Genomic DNA, 17,871 nt, shown 5'->3' with positions numbered 1-17,871 from the left:
ATAATGGTCCAACTCCATTGGCTGACTTCTTCAGGGTGTTTTGAGGTCTACATTGACAGTATGGAAATTTGTTGTTTCTCAGTCCATAAAAGATAGCAAGATTCTGAGATATAATTTGAACCACCAGATCACGTGTTGCTAGGTGTTTGGTAGATGCCATTTTTTTTCAACCTGTGGGGATGTGTTCCACTGTCTCCATTGTTTCCGTACATAATCTACATGGGCTCCTTAAGGATAACCTTTCTATATTTCCTTGTGGCAACGAGCTCATCTTATGTTACCATCATTAACCCCTCTGCTTCCAGAAACAAATTCATATGACAGCCATTATTCAATGTTTCTTTGTCAACATAATGCTTATTGAATTCACGCATGGAAGAACTTTTGAGTCTACTCTTGGATCTCATTAATTTCATAGCTTCCATCCAGAGGAAATCACTTTTGGCTACATTTGACAAATCCAACTGCATGTAATTGTTATAAGCCTTTACTATTGCTTAACAAAGTGATGTTTATTACAAAAGTATTTCTGAAGGTTTTGGACCTGTTTCAGGTGCTTCTTCCTCTTTTCCATTGCTTAACAAAGTGATGTTTATTACAAAAGTATTTCTGAAGGTTTTGGACCTGTTTCAGGTGCTTCTTCCTCTTTTCCTCTTCTTCCTTCTTTTCCTCCTTTCTCCTTTTCTTCTTCCATCTCTTCATCTTTGTTTTTGTTTTCACCTACTTTGCCTTCTGCTGCTGCTTGTTGACAATCATAATAAAATTGCTTATACTTACGTAGCTTTTTAAGGCTTTCAAAACACTTTTACACATTATATCTCAATTGAGTCTTATAATAACTTTGTTGAATAGGTATTATAATTATCCCCATTTCATGTATGAGGAAACTAAGGCTCAGGAAAGCTAAGTAATTTGCTCACTATCACACAGTTAGGAAGCACTGAGGGATAATTCAAAAGTGTATCTCCCTCACCCTAAGTCCAGTGCTTGATCTATGATGCCAAATTTCCTTTTTGGCTTACCACTTATACGTTAACTATTTATATTTTGTTTGTTACCCTTTGCCAAATCTATAAGTAAATACTGACAATAGTTTTGTGAAACAGATCAAAATATGGCCAGCCTTTGGCTGTACTTAAGCCATCTCTCTAATAGGATCAAATGGAAAGGACCTTCTGATGACTGGTGACTTTATTTTACACATGAAGAAACTGAGGTCCAGTCCACCTCCAGAAACATGAGGTAGACCTGGGGTTCAGATTTGGCCCTCCTGAATCCAAATCCAGCCTTCTTTCCACTTCACTGATACCCTCTGTCTTCTGTTAAGCAACAAGAATTATTGATGAGACCATAGTAGTTATACTATGTCAGCATCATAGCTTCTTGTGAATGACAAGAGAAAGATGCCATGGGGGCAACCAAAGTGATTTCTATTCAACCTTTGAGCTGCTTGATAGTCAGGTCTACCAATTAGCTGTGGTCATCAGAGCGTAACACTTGGAATCAAAGGTACATTTATAGTGGAACCTGAAATCAGTCTTGCAGATAGTTTACTTGGAGCCATATCTTTCATCATCAGAAGAAATATCCATAGGTATATCAACCGGTGCTGTGGATTTCTCCAAGGATAGTGATCAAGTTGGTGGAAAAGGTTATTGTAGAGTGTGAACTCTGTGATTTCAAAGTTAAAGCATTCACACAGGACTTTAAACCCTGAGGAGCTACTTCCCTATGGTAAATGAGTCAAAGGCCCTTTATGAGATGTCTTCCTCTCTGAATATAGGCACCAAGGAAATATGCCCTATCCTGGCATTCCTGGAAGCAGAGACTCCTGGAGAGATTCTGTTCGTTTGAATTTACCTGTGATGTCCAGATGAAGTTAGAGACTCATCTCATCTGGTCCAGTTCCCAGGAGTAGTAGCTGATTATAAGATATGCCCCCCCAACTAGACAAATTTGAATCATGGAATTCTGAAGCTTCCCTTTCTCTATCACAAAGGAAGTATATCTCAGGAAGAAAAAAAACCTCTTTCATGTTTTATTTGGGAAAACTTTCCATTTGGGCAAGTCACAATCTCTCTGATCCTAAATTTCCTCCATACCTGTGTTCTTTTGGGGGAGCCATATTTTAGGGTAGATATTGATAAACTGGAGATCACACAGAATAGGATAACCAAGACAATCAAGAATCTTGAATGCCTGAAATATAAGAATTAGTTGAAGGAACTGGTGAAGAAAAGAATACTTGGTGAGGTTGGAGCCATAACAAATATCTTTAAGAATTTAAGGGCAATCACATGGAAGAATGATTCTAGAATCACAGAGTTTCTGAATTAGAAGAGACCTCAAAGTCTGCCTAATGCTTCCCATACTTGAAAAACAATCACTCCTACAATGTATCTGTCAAGGTCAGTCAGCCTTTGTGTGAAGACTTTAAGAAAAGGAAAACAATCAACCTCCCCTCACCCCTTTGCAAGCCATTCCGTTTCACTTTTGTATAGCTCTAAAATATAGAAGTTTAAGCCTAAATTTGCCTCTCTGTAACTTCTACAATGCATTATTAATACTCTTGACCTGTGGGGCCAAATAGAGGAAGTCTATGATTCTACCATATGACAGCCCTTCAAATATAGGAAGACACTTCTAAAGTTCCACTCCCACCCCTATATCTTCCTTTCTTCAGGCTAAACATCCCCAGTTCTTAAATGAATGCTCATGTGCCATTAGTTTTAGGCCTTTCACCATCCTAGTCACTCAGTTCCAGACTGCTTTCCACTTCTAAATGTTCTTCCTGAGGTCATGGGGTGATTGGCTTTCAGGGCACATACAACTATGCTCTGTCTGTTATGTATCAATAGGATGTTTGATGGGCTTACTTCCAGAAATGTATGATGATGCACAATGGAGGGCTCTCTCCCTCATGTAAAAGTGTATGTAGTATTCTGTGACTGCTACCTGTCAGCCAGAACTGACAGTCCATACAAATGTTTCCAATGGAGGAACTAGAAGTCTTTCCTCCCTAGTGGTTTTTAGGTTAGGAGGAAAAAGACTTTCTGTGGGCCCAAGGTGGTGAAGGAGAATTGGGTGTGTTCCTATGAATGCATGGTGCTGATATTTCTTCTGCCTCTGTTTTATTCATTCCTGATGCTTAGGTGAATGAGATCCTGAGACAGAACAGACAAGACAGTGACCTTAAGAGATTGAAAGGTTCAGAACAGCCTTCAGAAGTCCTGGCAGCAACTGGAGCTGGAAATTGCTGCAGGTAAGCCTGGTAAGGAGTCGGCACTGGGAAGTGACCAACCCAACCATAAGTTGACCGTTATTAATCCTGGTGAGGAGCCAGTAAAGCTTGACCTGCTTGACCCAGCCCAGTGGTATATTGACCCCACAACCAAGATAGTGTGTTCTGCAAGTGAGGAAGAGATTCATTGATTGGCTATGCTGTGCTCAGAAGTGATTTAATGAAAGTAAGGCTTTTCATATACTTTACATTTGAGCCCACTGTCTCCAGAGCCTGAGCTGGTTAAGAAGCATATACCCTAGTTTGGAGGAGGAGCAGAGGGATGTAACCACCATTTTGTTTCAGTCTGCTCTCCTCAGGAACCAAGGCACAGAGGGGAAGGTGTGCCCTGGTCTGGGCGGATGTTTTTATATTTTGATTTTTGCTATAGCTTTTTAGCAGATATTCTTCTGTAAAAACTAATTGATGTTAGTTAATTGGTCTTAGACTCTAAGACTTAGAAAGTTGTCTTGAGTGATGAAAAATTAAATGACTTGCTCAGGGTCACCACCCAGTACATATTGGAGGTGGGATTTGAACTCGGGTCTTCCTGGCTAGCTCTCTATTCACTACTTACTTCAGTACAAATGCATGAAATGCACAAAAAAAAATGCACACATCTCCACTCCAAATATTCACGTGGACTATTTGTGCCTGTGGTAGAATCTTCCAAGCTCATGTCTGATCAGCCACAGTCAGACACACTGTACCTTAACCCCAACATAGTAGTCTTCTTTGAGAACAAAGGATAACCATCACCACACTTTAGTATAAATGTATATACCCATTGCCTTCTGGGATTAAATATACTAGCTAGTATTGTTTGAGAGTAGAACCGTAGGAGAAGGGATGGACGTGTCCTTTACATAAGCAATGGTGCTGTTGATTTTGTTTTCTGTTCTCAATGGTGGGAGAAGGGAGTGGGGAAGGGATCAGGGAAGACTGGAGGGAGGGAGGAGTGGGGTGTAGTTGTATTTGGGACTGGCCAGATGTTGTGAGCTATCAACAACTAGACACTGTGGCTTCAGGAGTTCCAAAGCTAAATGACATGGATCCTTCAAGACATGATCTCTGGGGTTCAAAGGGCACATCAGAAGCAGGACAGATGGCAAAAAAAAAAAAGTGGCCAGAGTGAAGCATGATGATTTTTCTGTTACTGAATATGAAGTAGATCTTTATAGAAGCACTGGAAAAAAAAATTGTCTCCTTTTCCACTTACTTGTTTTCCTGCTCCCATTTTCATCCATATATATGGTTTAATGGTTTAATGTGAATAATTTGGACCTCTCTCCCAGCTTTCCTTGGACTTGTTTTTTTACCTTCATTGCTTTTAACTGTTTAATGAGGTATTACTATTCATAATTCTTCAGCCATGATTTTATGTTACAAACCAGGCTTCTCTTTGACTGCAACAATATTTCTAATCTTAGCAAAAGAGAATAAATACTTGCTGGCTAAGGTAATTTCAGGGTTTTCTTTTGCCTCTTTGTTGTGACTGATGTTTTATGTTGGCTAAGCTTTTGAAGAAATTAGTAATATTCAAGATTAATATCTTGGCTTTCTCATTTTCTTTCTTTCCTTCTTTTTAATTTCCCTTTTTTCTCTCTTTCCTCCTTTCTTTCTCTCCTCTTCTTTTCTTCCTTCATTTCTTCCTCTTTTTTTCCTTTTGCATCAGTGGTTCATTTGAATAGGTCAGGTCAAACCTGTTACAATAACATGTCATATTTTCATCTTTATTCTTTCTTCTAATTTAATGCTGATTTTGACCTTCTCTCTCACCAGCCAATTGCTGGCACACAGATAGCTCATTCTGGAATTAGATAATGTTTCTGGCAATAGGATTTTACTGGACATTGGGGCATCTCTGGAACAAAGAATGTTATGAAATACTGGCTGTGAAAGACTTAGAGCAGCTTTATTTCCGAGAAGAATTTACTGGATCTAAGAGATATACGAAGAAGTTAAAAAACAAACCCTACAAATTGCCAAAATCCAGCATTTCAGCTAACATTTCTCCAAACTCTAATAAGCCTTAAACAAATAATTTAACTCCAGGCTTTGTATATCTCTATGGTTTATATGATATTAATTCTCATCACTCAGCTTACCTGAAGAACTCTTTCACCTATATTTTTGTGCTAAAGAAACATCAGCCCACTAAACAAACTTCCTGAATAGAGATGGCACAGTGGAAGAATGTTCCTTCAGCAGTGATACAAGCCATCCTTCAATGACACATCTTGAAAACCTGTCTAAATAAACTTCAAGGGTTTAACTTTCCCCAGGTTCATTTGAAAGGCTAATAACTCCTGACAGTTATATAGTTGGGTTTTTTTTGTGGTTTGCAAGATGTTTTAAATACCCTACCAATCAATCCACGAACATTTATTGAATACCTACTATGTGCCATTATTTCATTTAATCCCCATAGCAACTGGGTGAGTTAAAGGCTATATTTATCATTATAAACCATATTTCATAAATGAGGAATCAGTTAAGGGTGGTTCCAATGATTTGCCCATGGTCATATAACTAGTAGTAATCTTCAGAAGTGAGATTCAAATTCAGGTTTCTCCTCACTCCAAGTTCAGCACTCTTCTCACTAAGATCTGGAGTGGGAAAGGATCTTAGAGGTCATTGAATCTCACACCGTCACAATCTTAATACTGATAACCTTTGAGAAACCTCTGCTTTTTACTCTGTGTGTGTGTGTGTGTGTGTGAGAGAGAGAGAGAGACAGACAGAGAGAGAGAGACAGACAGAAGAGACAGACAGACAGACAGACAGACAGACAGATCTTGGATAAGTCATTGACCCTCTCTGGGCCTCAGTTTCCCCATCTATGAAATGAGAAGATTAAATTTGATGGCCTCTAATGGCCCATTTTGGATCTAAATCTATGATTTCCAGCACCACATAATATTTTTAGTTTTCTACTTAAACAATACTAGACACAGAAATAAGCCCTTAATAAATATTAGTTGACATTTTTAATCCTTGAGGAGGCTATGAATACATACATTTAAGCAACACCGAAGCAGAGCAATATCGAAATTTGATTTCCATGTTCTTTTGATGTTCTAACTTTGGCATCACTGACCCCAACTGCACCACTGCCCACCCAGCCCAGGAAGGGTAAGTGACAGATGATAGAATTAGCAAGGTATTAAATATGCTAATGAAGTACAAAGTAGTGCCTATGTCCTGTACTACTTCAGAAAGAGTGAAAAGGTTTTGATTAAACTGGCAGGGCAGCTTGGCCATTTGTCAGGAAAGAATGCCCATGCTCCAAATGACCCTTTAGTCCTGATCAGGAGTTTGAGAATTCATTAGTTCAGGAGAGTTCAAAACAGTTGAAACTCATTAACAAGAAGCTGAAATGCACACTCTCTAGCTGAGCTCTCACACTGCCACTGAGGGCTGGCAGACTTATCTTTTAAGGGTCACCCAAGTCATGGACAATCTTTTCTAACCAATGGCTGGGCTTCACTTCCATTCCTGAAGAGATGACTGATGTCAGACATGGCTTTGCACTTTGTTAGCATGTTATCTGTTAGCTGTCCCTTACTTTCTGTTATTATATCAACCTATTTCAATACCTTCCTCTCCCAAGCCTATCTAGTTTGAATGGCAGGCTCTAACAAAAGCGTCCCTGGCTTCCACCTCAAATATCACCCATTTGAGGCCATGAACATCATAATTCGTCTGTCACCAGCCATCCCGATGGCCAGCAAACTCCCACTACTTGTTACTCTCCCTATCCCTGTATTATTTAATCACCTCGGAGGGAATTATTTTATTGTTCCATCATTTCAGCCACGTCCAACTCTTCATGACTTCACTTGGGATTTTCCTGGCAAAGATACTGCAGTGCTTTGCCATTTCCTTCTCTGGCTCATTTTACTAATGAAGAACCGAGGCAGACAGGGTGAAGCCCATGGTCACACTGCTAGAAAGTGTCTGAGGCTGGATTTGAACTCGGGAAGATGAGTGCACTATGGCATCACCAACTGCCCTGGAGTAAATTATGCCCCTTTATGCAGAGGAGGTACGTTATAAATGCTTTATTCATTCATTCATTCATTCTTCATTTTCAACATGATCCCAACCCAACTCTGCCCTTTCTGGAATTTCAGTTCCATAATGAATAAATCTCCATTTCTTCTGAACTTCTTCCTCTCACCCTCCTATCTACTTGCTCTCATTGAGATCTGACTTCCCCCAGAAGACAATATGCCTCTATCCAGCAATGGCTGAACTTTCATTCACACTTCTCTGACACCCTGGTCCTGGACAAAGAGTTGGAATAATTCTTGTTCTTTGCTGCTGCCATCAATTAGTAACCTTTCCTCCTTTGAAGCTCATTCTACTAAAAATTTTTATCCTGCACATACTTTCGTAGTTACTGAGTACTTGTACCTATGCTTTTCTTAAGGAATTCAGCATTTGGCATGCTGTTTTCCTTTCTTCCCAAACTCCCACCGTAGAATAAGGTGCTTCAGCATCCATGCTGACATCCATTGTGGTAGGTCAGGCCTGAATCGGGCTGGTTCGGTTCTCAGGACCTTGTTGTTATTGTTGGCCTTTGCTCTTGAAGAGGACTGTGACATCAGAGAGGTGATGCCATGACTTACAAGTAAGTTGGATTTAAGTGAAGGAGGGCTGTGAAAAATCATCAGCTTCACTTTCTCCTCTGGAGCCTTCTGGGTCCAGTGGTAAGATATAGATCAGGAGGACTGGAGATGGCTTTGGATGCAGTGGGACACCTTGGCCTTTGTAAGCTAAGGTCTTTAACAGGTCTTGGTTTGACTGAGGCAATGCCCAATCAATGATTAAGGCTAGGTAAGAAATGAGGCAGAGAACAGCTTCTATACCTAATTAAAAAAAAATTTAGGGGAGCTAGGTGGTGCAGTGGATAGAGCACTGGCCCTGAAGTCAGGAAGACCTGAGTTCAAATCTGGCCTCAGACCAAACACCTGACACTTACTAGCTGTGTGACCCTGGGCAAGTCACAACCCCAATTGCCTAAAATACTAATAATGCTAATAATACTAATACTACTACTATGACTGCTACTATTACTACTACTACTACTAATAATAATAATAACAATAATAATAATAATAATCTGGGAGGGAAAGTCCCTAAAAGTTTCTGGCCAAAACAGAAACAATTGTTATTTACATCCACTCTGAGCCAATCAGAGGTCTATAATGGAACAAAATGAGATGCTGTTACAACATCTGACAGTTAGCAAAAAAGGCGATTACTTAGCCTTAGCAGGGGAAAGCTATTCAAAGCAGAGAAAGGATATTCACCAAAGATACAGCACTGATTCAGTTGGGCAAGGATCCTTGAGGTCTATCTATATTGTCCATGACGGCCTGCCAGTCAGAAGCCTAAGGAAGGAGCCAGGTCAACTTCTCTCCTGGATTTCCTAATAAGTGCAACAGGAAGGGATGTCTAAACCTTTAGTCCTCCTAGCTTATTAAGTGGCAAGGATGGTTCCAACACCTTTTAAGGAAAAACTACCCTAGATATCATGAGACAGGACCTTAGAATATTGTTTCTACAACATTCCTTCAGGGATTCTATCTATTTTTCAGTTTCCCCAATTTCTGGTACTCACTCCTCCACTTCATCTCAGCCAAGCACAGGGATATTTGTGTTCTGCATCTTATGATTATCCACCTGTATTCCATTTCCTTGAAGAAACACTCTGACGTTCCTCTATCTGATCAAAATCTGTCATTCTATCTACCCCGGTATTTCATCCCTCTGAAACACATTCTTTACCCTCATCATGGCTCCCAGTCCTAACATCCTTTAGTATGGTCTCAAACTATTGCCCCTGCTCTGATTTCACTTTCTTCCTTTCCCAATTTTAATCCTGTTGTTAATTACTTAAACTCCAGATTGTTCTCTTTTCAAATTCCTCATTCTCTTGTTCTTACCAAACCCCAGTCCTGGTTTTTTCCCCCAACATTTGCTTCCTCTGCTTTTATTGAACATAGTTGGCATGAATAACACAACCAAGCTGACTCTCACTTTGATTAAGCTTTCATGCCAACTAGGCAATTCTTTATTTTATCCCTAATTGATTCTCCATTTCACTCTCCACAGAAATTCTTGTAAACCTTCTTTCTCCCAAGCCTCCTACACTTCCCCCATCCTCACTGTTTCAGTTAAAGGTTTTGCCTCTTGATATACTGAGAAAATTGAATCATTGACCAACAGTTCCCTCTTCTTACCTTCTCTTCATCTCAAACCCCCTTGTCCCAGTATTTAATAATGAGGTTGCCCTTTTCCTTGTACAAAGGCCAGCCCCTCTACATGTGCCCTTCAACTCATTCCCTCTGGTCTTCTTCAGCAGATTGTGCCCTCAATCATCCATGCCTTGTGCTCATCTTCAGTCTTACCCTGTCTACTGTTTCTTTTTCCTGTTGTCCTCAAGAATGCCCAAGTCTCTGCCATCCTTTCTAGTTATCTTTCTATATCTTTCTTCACTTTCTCAACTAAACACTGAGGAAAAGCTGTCCACGTCTTCATTTCTTATCTTTTTCCTCATGACTCAGTCCTTTGCAATCTGGCTTCCAATTTCACTACTCAACTGAAACTTATTTTTCCAAAGTTATTTGTGGTATCTTAATTGCCAAATTTGGTCTTTTCTCAGTACTGATCCTTCCTGACCTCTCTATAGCATTTGGCACTTTTGAAAACCCTCTCCATCTAGATATTCTTTCTTCCTCGGCTTTCATGACACACCTCTCTCCTAGTTGTCTTCCTATCTGACTGCCCTTCAGTCTCCTTTGCTGGCTCATTGTCTATCATGCCCCCTAATTGTGGGTGTTCTCCAAAGCTCTGGGACCTCCTCCTCTTTACTTTCTCCATATGTCTCAATGACCTCATCAATTTTCATGGGTTTAATTCTAGAATCTATGAAAATTATTTATGTATCTCTATATTTAGCCCTGGTCTTTCCCCTGACCTTTGGTCCCACATTACCAATTGCCTACTTAGCATTTCAAATTGTATGCTGCAAGACAAATTTAATGTGTCTGAAGCAGAATTTATTGTTTTTCCCCACCCCCACCACCCAAATATCACCTCTCTCAAATATTTCCACTGAAGGCATCATCATTCTGCTAGTTATCCAGGTTCATAACCTTGGCATTATTCTTGACTTCTTATTCTTCCTCGTCCTACACATCCCACCAGTTGCCAAAGTTTGGCATTTCTACCTCCACAACACCTCTCTCATTCAGCCTCTTCTCTGCATTCACACAATTATCACCTTAGTCCGGGCCCTGATCACTTCTTACCTTGCCTATTTCAGTGACTCCCTACTTGGTCCCTTAGCCTCAAATCCTTCTCTATCCCAATCCATCCTTCACAGAGTGGCCAAAGTGATTTTCCTTAAGCACAGATCTGACCATGTCACTCCTCAACTCAGTAAGTTCCAGGGTCTTCCTATCACCTCTATGATCAAATGTAAACTGATCTCTTTGGCTTTTCAAGTCCTTGATAACCTAAATCTCTTTGCAGCGTTGTCATACATCGCTCTCCTTCCTACACTGTCCAACCCAAGCAAACTCAGCATCTCTCTTTTCCTGACATTTGGTATTCCATGACCTGATTCTGCCTTCTTTTTGGCAATTCCCCCTTGCCTATAATGGACTCTTTCTTCCTCTGTCTCATAGACTCCCTCCTCTCCTTAAAAGAGAGAGCTAACGTGCCACCTCTTACTAAATCCTATTCCCCCTCCCAAAAGTTAGTGTCTTCATACTTATTTTGCATGTATTCTCTTATGCGAATAAATGACCTCTGGGAAACCGACTATTAAGGCAGCAAGGTGGTACAGTGGGTAGAGTGCCAGAACTGGAGTCGGGGAGACTCATCTTCCTGAGTTCAAATCTAGCCTCAAACACTTACTACCTGTGCGACCTTGGAGAAGTTTCTTAAACCTGTTGGCCTTGGTTTCCTCATCTGTAAAATGAGCTAAAAAAGAAAATGGCAAACCACTTTGCCAAGAAAATTCCAAATGGGGTCACGAAGAGTCAGACATGCCTGAAAAAACTGACCAATAACTGCGTATTCATTTGATCAATTCAGGAAGGTCAAAGTTAGCCTCATAATGGGGATGAAGATCAGTTGGTCAAAGGTACAAAACTACAAATAAGGTAAGTCATATTAAAGTTACTCTTACCAGACCTTTGTCTGGAGGCTTTTGAGCAAAAGCATTATGATCACTTATCAAGTATTGGGTAGAAGGAATACTTGTTCCAACCTAGGTTGGGTTAGATGGCCTCTGTGGTCTCTCCCAACTTCAAGAATCTATTATTCTGTGATTCTTCAGGGACATATTACAACAATACTCTATTTGAGTTCTTCTCTGGTCGTTCTACACACACAGATTTGAATGTCAGGGCAAAACTCAAAAGTAATTGTTTCTGGATAGTCTTTGATCAGGAGATGGAGCATTATGCAATGTAATGCTGGTCAATTTGCCACTGACCTCTCCCCTGCCATAGCTTGGGTGAATATTAAATACAGCTGGGAAAAGCTTCAAGCGATAACAGAACACACAGAGAGCTGGCTTGGTTCCTCCGTCCCTTGGCAGAGAGAGTTGCCAATAGAATTCCAAGCCTACTGCTCGATTTGGATGGACTCAGCTTGTTACTGAGTGTGTGATACATGTATCTCTTTGGTTTTCTGTTTATCAAAAGGAATTTTTTGGATGTATCAACATTTTCAAAAGTCTAATTGTATATTTCATACAGTTAGTAAAAATCTTCAGTAATATTTGTTTAAAAACTTAATGTGTTATGTTACGAACACTTGTGTTTTATTACCAGGTTTAAGTTTTGTTGTTGCTGTTTGTCCTTTGTTCTCAACGATGGCCGTGACATCAGAAAGGTGATGCCATGACTTGCAAGTAAATTGGATTTAAATGGGAGAGGGCTGTGCAGAGTCTCCAGCCTTACTCTTTCTTTTGCAACCATATGGACCCAGTGGCAAAAGATAGATCAGGATGCCTGGAGGTAGCTCAGATGCAGTAGGAGACCTTGGCCTTTTTAAGCTAAGGTCCTTTCCAGGTTTCAGTTTGTCTGAGGCAACATCCATTCAGCAGTTAAGGTTAGGTAAGAAATGAGGCAAAGAATCGCCTAGGTTAAAAAAAAATCAGTCTAGAAAGGGAAGAGCTTCAGGGTTTCTGGCCAAAACAAAAACAATTGCTATTTATGTTCACTCTGATCCTTCAGGGCCCAAGCAATAACCAAGTGGGGCTTGGGCTAGGAGGTTTAAGTTGTAGTGTTGAATCAAAAGGAGTGTAAATCATTTAAAAAAAAAAGCTGACAAATGATGGCAAGGCAACCTAGATGAAGATTATTCTTAAACAAAGACAGAACTCCAAGGAGTAGAAGTTGTGATGATCTTTTGAACAAAAGGAAAAAGAAGTTTGCTAAAACCTTATAACAGCTTGTAGAGATTGTAGAGAAGATAAACTCTGTGCTTAAGAGGGCAAAAATATAGATTAAGTCCTGTAAACCTATTATGTGCCTAGCATTTTTCTTTAACATGGCAATGTTCTAGCAGCATCATATGACTGCAAATTATGAAGCATATCTAAAGAAATAAAAATAAGTTGCCCAAAGGGCAACAGAGAGGTATAAAGTGGTAGGCTGTAATACATTTTTAAAAAAGGAACAGAGGAAAAGATTTTATCAAAGAAATATATGAGCAGAAAAGATGGGTTGGTCCACATGATGATAGAGAACCCCGTAATCCATTGATTTTTCTTATAATGTCAAGTGAAAGCAAGGAAGACACCCCCACCCCACGCCCCACCTCCTACCCCCCCCACTTTGGGTGGACTGCCTCTTCAGAACTTTAGATAAGAGTGGCATAGGTTGAGCAGACCTGGATGTGTTAAAGTATACATAATTGGAAGATTACCCACATCATTAAAATCACAGATCCATTGGAAAGTTTTGAGGACTTTATATAATGCACTATACTATCTCTGGGGGAGATACAAAGTTTAATTAAGACATAGTCCTTGCCCTCATAAAACCTACAGTCTAATGTGAAGATAAGATAAATGTGTGGAATGGAATTCTGCCTCTAGCACTTATCAGATGTGGAACCATGGCCAGCCTCTGTCTCCTCATATGCAAAGGGATGATAGTGCCTGCTTCATAGGGTTGTTGTGAGAAAAATGCTTTGTAAAATTGAAGTGTTGTATGAGTTGTCATTATTGATAAATAACGTGTGAGCTCTTGGTAGGGAGAGAGATCATTACCAACCAGAGTCATCAAGGAAGGCTTCATAGAAGAAAAGACTTTAAAGTTTGTTTTAAAGGATGTGTAATAATTCAGTAGATAAAAAGATGAAAGTGAAGGGTCTAGAATAGGAAACATGGTGATCAAACTTATGCATATAACTTTGGTACAAGGTGAGTTCAGAGGAAGAAAAGTGGTCCAATTTGCCAACAGCAGAGCATCCGTGATGGAGGGCAAAATAAAACAGGCCTGGAAAGGTCAGGTCAGGTGGAGGGCTTTGAATGGTCACTAAAGAAGTTTGAGCTCTTCAAAGAAGGGAACTTGGAACAATTAAATATGCTTGCAGAGTGGGGTGAAATGACCCTGTGTGTACATAAGGAAAATTAGTGTGAGACTAGCACGAAGGATGGCTCTAAAGGGGTGAGAATGTAAAGTAGTGGGAAGAAAACATTGGAATATTTTAGAATAGTCAAGGTGGGGTGGCTATGAGACCCTGTACTAGGGTGGTGGCAGTAAGTATAAAAAATGGGAAAGATGCAAGAGATGATGCTGGTACAGAATCCTCCCCACTTGAATTCATTGGATAGGAAAGGTTGGTGGAAGAGAAGAATCAGAGATGATATCAAGGTCTTGAACCTTGTTGACTAACTGGTAGTGTCACTGACATAAATCAGGAGGAACAGGGCTAAGAGGGATTAAGAGGGTGTGTGTTTGTGTGCGTGTGTGTGTGTGTGCTCCTTGACAGCAGATATACTCACTTTTTTCTTTGTATCCCTGAAGGAGCAGATAGGTGGTGCAACAGGTAGGCGTGCTGGGTCTGGAGTCAAGAAGACTCACCTTTGGGAGTTCAAATCTGACCTCAGACTCTCAGCAAGTCACTTCACCCTGTTCACCTTTCTTCCTTATCCATAAAATGAGCTGGAGAAGGAAATGGCAAACCACTCCAGTAACTTTTTCAAGAAAACCCCAAATGGGGGTAGGAATAGTCAGACATGACTAAAACAACTGAACACCAACAGTCCCCCATACCTAGCACGGTGCCTGGCACATAATAGGTACTAAATAAATGTTGATCCATTGGAAAATGGGTAGAGATCACTGAAATGGGGCAGAGCTGAAGTCAGGTTTTTGATTCTCTCTGTCCTTGCTGGCCTTCTAGGTCTTGAGTCCCATGCTCAATCCAGGAACTCTTGACACTTGTCCAGAAGGCCAGGATTCGGGCTTTTCTGTGACTCTGCCTCACCTATGCCTCCCCTCTCCATAAAAGCCTGTGCAAAAGAGCAGCTCCCAACCACAATGACCCAAGACAACCAAGGTATTTCCCAGATGCTGAGGCTTAATCACTAATCCTTAATGAGGTTTCATTAGATCCACAAACACCCCTAAGATGACCTCAGTTCTTTTGCTGAGGTTCCACTAGATATATCTATACCCTCCAAGAGGAGATAACAGTCACAGACTTCAAGGACGGCTCTTCTCTTTCGCTGTGTAACCTCATTAAGTTGGTCATACTTCCCCGCTCAGCCCTCTACATCTCCATAAATCTCTTGATGACGGGTCATTCTGTCCTCAACACTTTCCATTTCTTTAGAATTCTTGCTGTTTCTATTTTATGACATTTTACTGGTGCTTTTAAACACTGTTCTTGGAGTATTTTCCTTGTTATTTTATCCATTTATTGTGAAGTGGGACAAAAGATTTGGCTTTAGCTGCTGAAAGGCATTCTTTGGGTACTTGAGAGAAAACTCTTGTTTTTTAATCAAAAGTAGCCCAGGCTCCCTCCCCTCAAATACCTTAGCTTCCTTATTCAATTTTTGACTACATTAATATATTCTTCTTCCTCATTATTTCTGATGATATATTGGTGGAATTTCAAGCTATGAAACCATATCAGCAAGTCACCTTCCATATAGCCTTCACTGCTATTCATTTAGGCATCTTCACAAAAGGAGTTCACCACCAAACCTCATTCATTCATCTTAATGTAACATAGGAGGTACCTTGAGGAAAGAGCAGAGTTTGGGATGTTGCAAAAGGTTTAGGAAATGTAACTTTTTGTGGACCAGCTTAAACAAATGTTTGGCCATCCAAGCATCTGCATTTGAGAAGAGATCTTTTAATGTTTTAGCCTATTATAGAGAAAATGACAAAATTAATTTTCGTTGGGAAAGAGACAAATGACAAAATTAAGGATCATTTCGCTACCTGCCTGGGGTGGGGGTGAGTAGTTCTGCCTTGCTTCCTTCATTCCAGCTCAGGTAGATTGGCTGCTTTGATATATAACAGTTCAAATTTAGTCTTATCCAGAAATAAATGTATAGTATGTCAAGGGCCTATGATCTCAGGGGTAGGAACTGGTTCTACCTGTGTACTCTTAGAGAGATTCCTGAGGTTCAGACTTGTTCAGAATGACACAGCTAGTAAGTATAAGGGGAGAAATTTGAACCCAGGTCTTTCAAATCTAGCACCGTATCCACTATACCAGTCTGCCTCTCAATAAGCATTTATTAAGTGCCCACCATGTGCTAAATTTTACCTAATTTGAGTCTTACAACAAGCCTGGCAGGTAGGTGCTATTATTATCCACGATTTATAGTTGAAGAAACTGAGGCAGACAGAGATTAAATGATTTGCCTACAGGGATACAGCAAGGAAGTGTCAGAGGCTGGATTTCAATTCAGGTCTTCCTGACTTGAAGCCTAGAGCTTTATCCATACAATTCAAGACATATTGAGTGTAAGAAGTAATGTTGAAATACAAGAAAGTCTACATCAAGAGCATAAATTTATTTTTTCACATACATTAATTTTATTTTCATATAATGTTTTATTTTTTCCCCAATTACATGTTAAAACAATTATTTCAACATTTTAAAAAAAGTTTTGAGTTCCAAATCCTATCCCTCCCTGAGATGGTAAACAATGTGATATAATTTATACATGTGTGATCATGTAAAACATTTCCATATTAGTCATTTTGTGTACAAGAAGATTCAAAAGAAAGAAAGAAAGATAGCATGCCTCAATCTGTATTCAGACAGTACCAGTTCTTTGCCTGGAAGCGGATAGCGTGCTTCATCATGAGTCTTTTCAGATTGTCTTGAATCATTGTATTGCTGAGAATAGCTATTCACAGTTTTTCGTTGTCCAATATTGGTGTTACTGTGTACAACATTCTTCTGGTTCTGCTCACTTCACTTTGCATCAGTTCATATAACTCTTTCCAGGTTTTTCTGAAATCATCTTGCTTGTAATTTTCCATAGCACAATAACATTCCATTACAATCATATAACACAGCCTGTTTAACCATTCCCCAATTGATGGGTATCCTTTTGATTTCCAGTTTTTAGCCACCATGAAAAAAGCTTCCATGAATATTTTTGTGCAAATAGGTTCTTTTACTTTTTTTGTGGGGAGGGGGATATCTTTGGGATATAGACCTAGCAGTGGTATTGCTGGATCAAAAGGTATGCAGAGTTTGGTTGCCCTTTGGGCATAGCTCCAAATTGCTCTCCAGAATGGTTGGAGAAGTCCACAACTACTAATAGTGCATTGGTGTCCCAGTTTTCCCACATCCCCTCCAGCATTTGTTTTTTTTCCTTTTTTGTTGTATTAGCTAGTCTGATAGGTGTGAGGTGGTACCTCAGAGTTGTTTTAATTTGGCTTTCTCTAATCAATAGTGATTTAAAACATTTTATATGACTTTAAATAACTTTTATTTCTTTGTCTGAAAACTGCCTGCTCATATCCTTTGACTATTTATTAATTGGGGAATGACTTATATTTTTATAAATTTGACTCAGTTCTCTATATATTTGAGAAAAAAGGCCTTATCAGAGATACTTGTTGAAACCCCCTCCAGTTTTCTGCTTTCTCTTTAATTTTGGTTGCATTAATTTTGTTTGTGCAAAATCTTTTTTAATTTTATATAATCAAAATTATCTATTTTACACTTTATAATGCTCTCTATATTTTCCTTGGTCCTAAATGCTTCCCTTATCCATAAAACTGACAAATAAACTATTCTATGCTCTTTTAATTTGCTTATGGCATCACCCTTTGTGTGTAAATTATGTACCCATTTTGACTTTATCATGGTATGTGGCAAGAGATATTGCTATTTGCCTCAGTTTCCTCCACTGTAAAATGGGGATAATAATAGCACCTACCTCGAAAGGTTGTTTGAGAATTAAATGAGATAATATATGTAAAACACTTTGCACAGTTCCTGACACATAGTAGGTACTAAATAAATGCTTATTCCCTGCCTCTTCTCTACTGCTATCATCTTAGACTCCAGTGGATCAATGA

The sequence above is a fragment of the Phascolarctos cinereus genome, unplaced genomic scaffold, assembly GCF_003287225.1.
Source record: "Phascolarctos cinereus isolate Bilbo 61053 unplaced genomic scaffold, phaCin_HiC Scaffold_1;HRSCAF=81, whole genome shotgun sequence".
Classification (NCBI taxonomy): Eukaryota; Metazoa; Chordata; class Mammalia; order Diprotodontia; family Phascolarctidae; genus Phascolarctos; species Phascolarctos cinereus.
Note: the sequence above shows the minus strand (reverse complement) of the source record.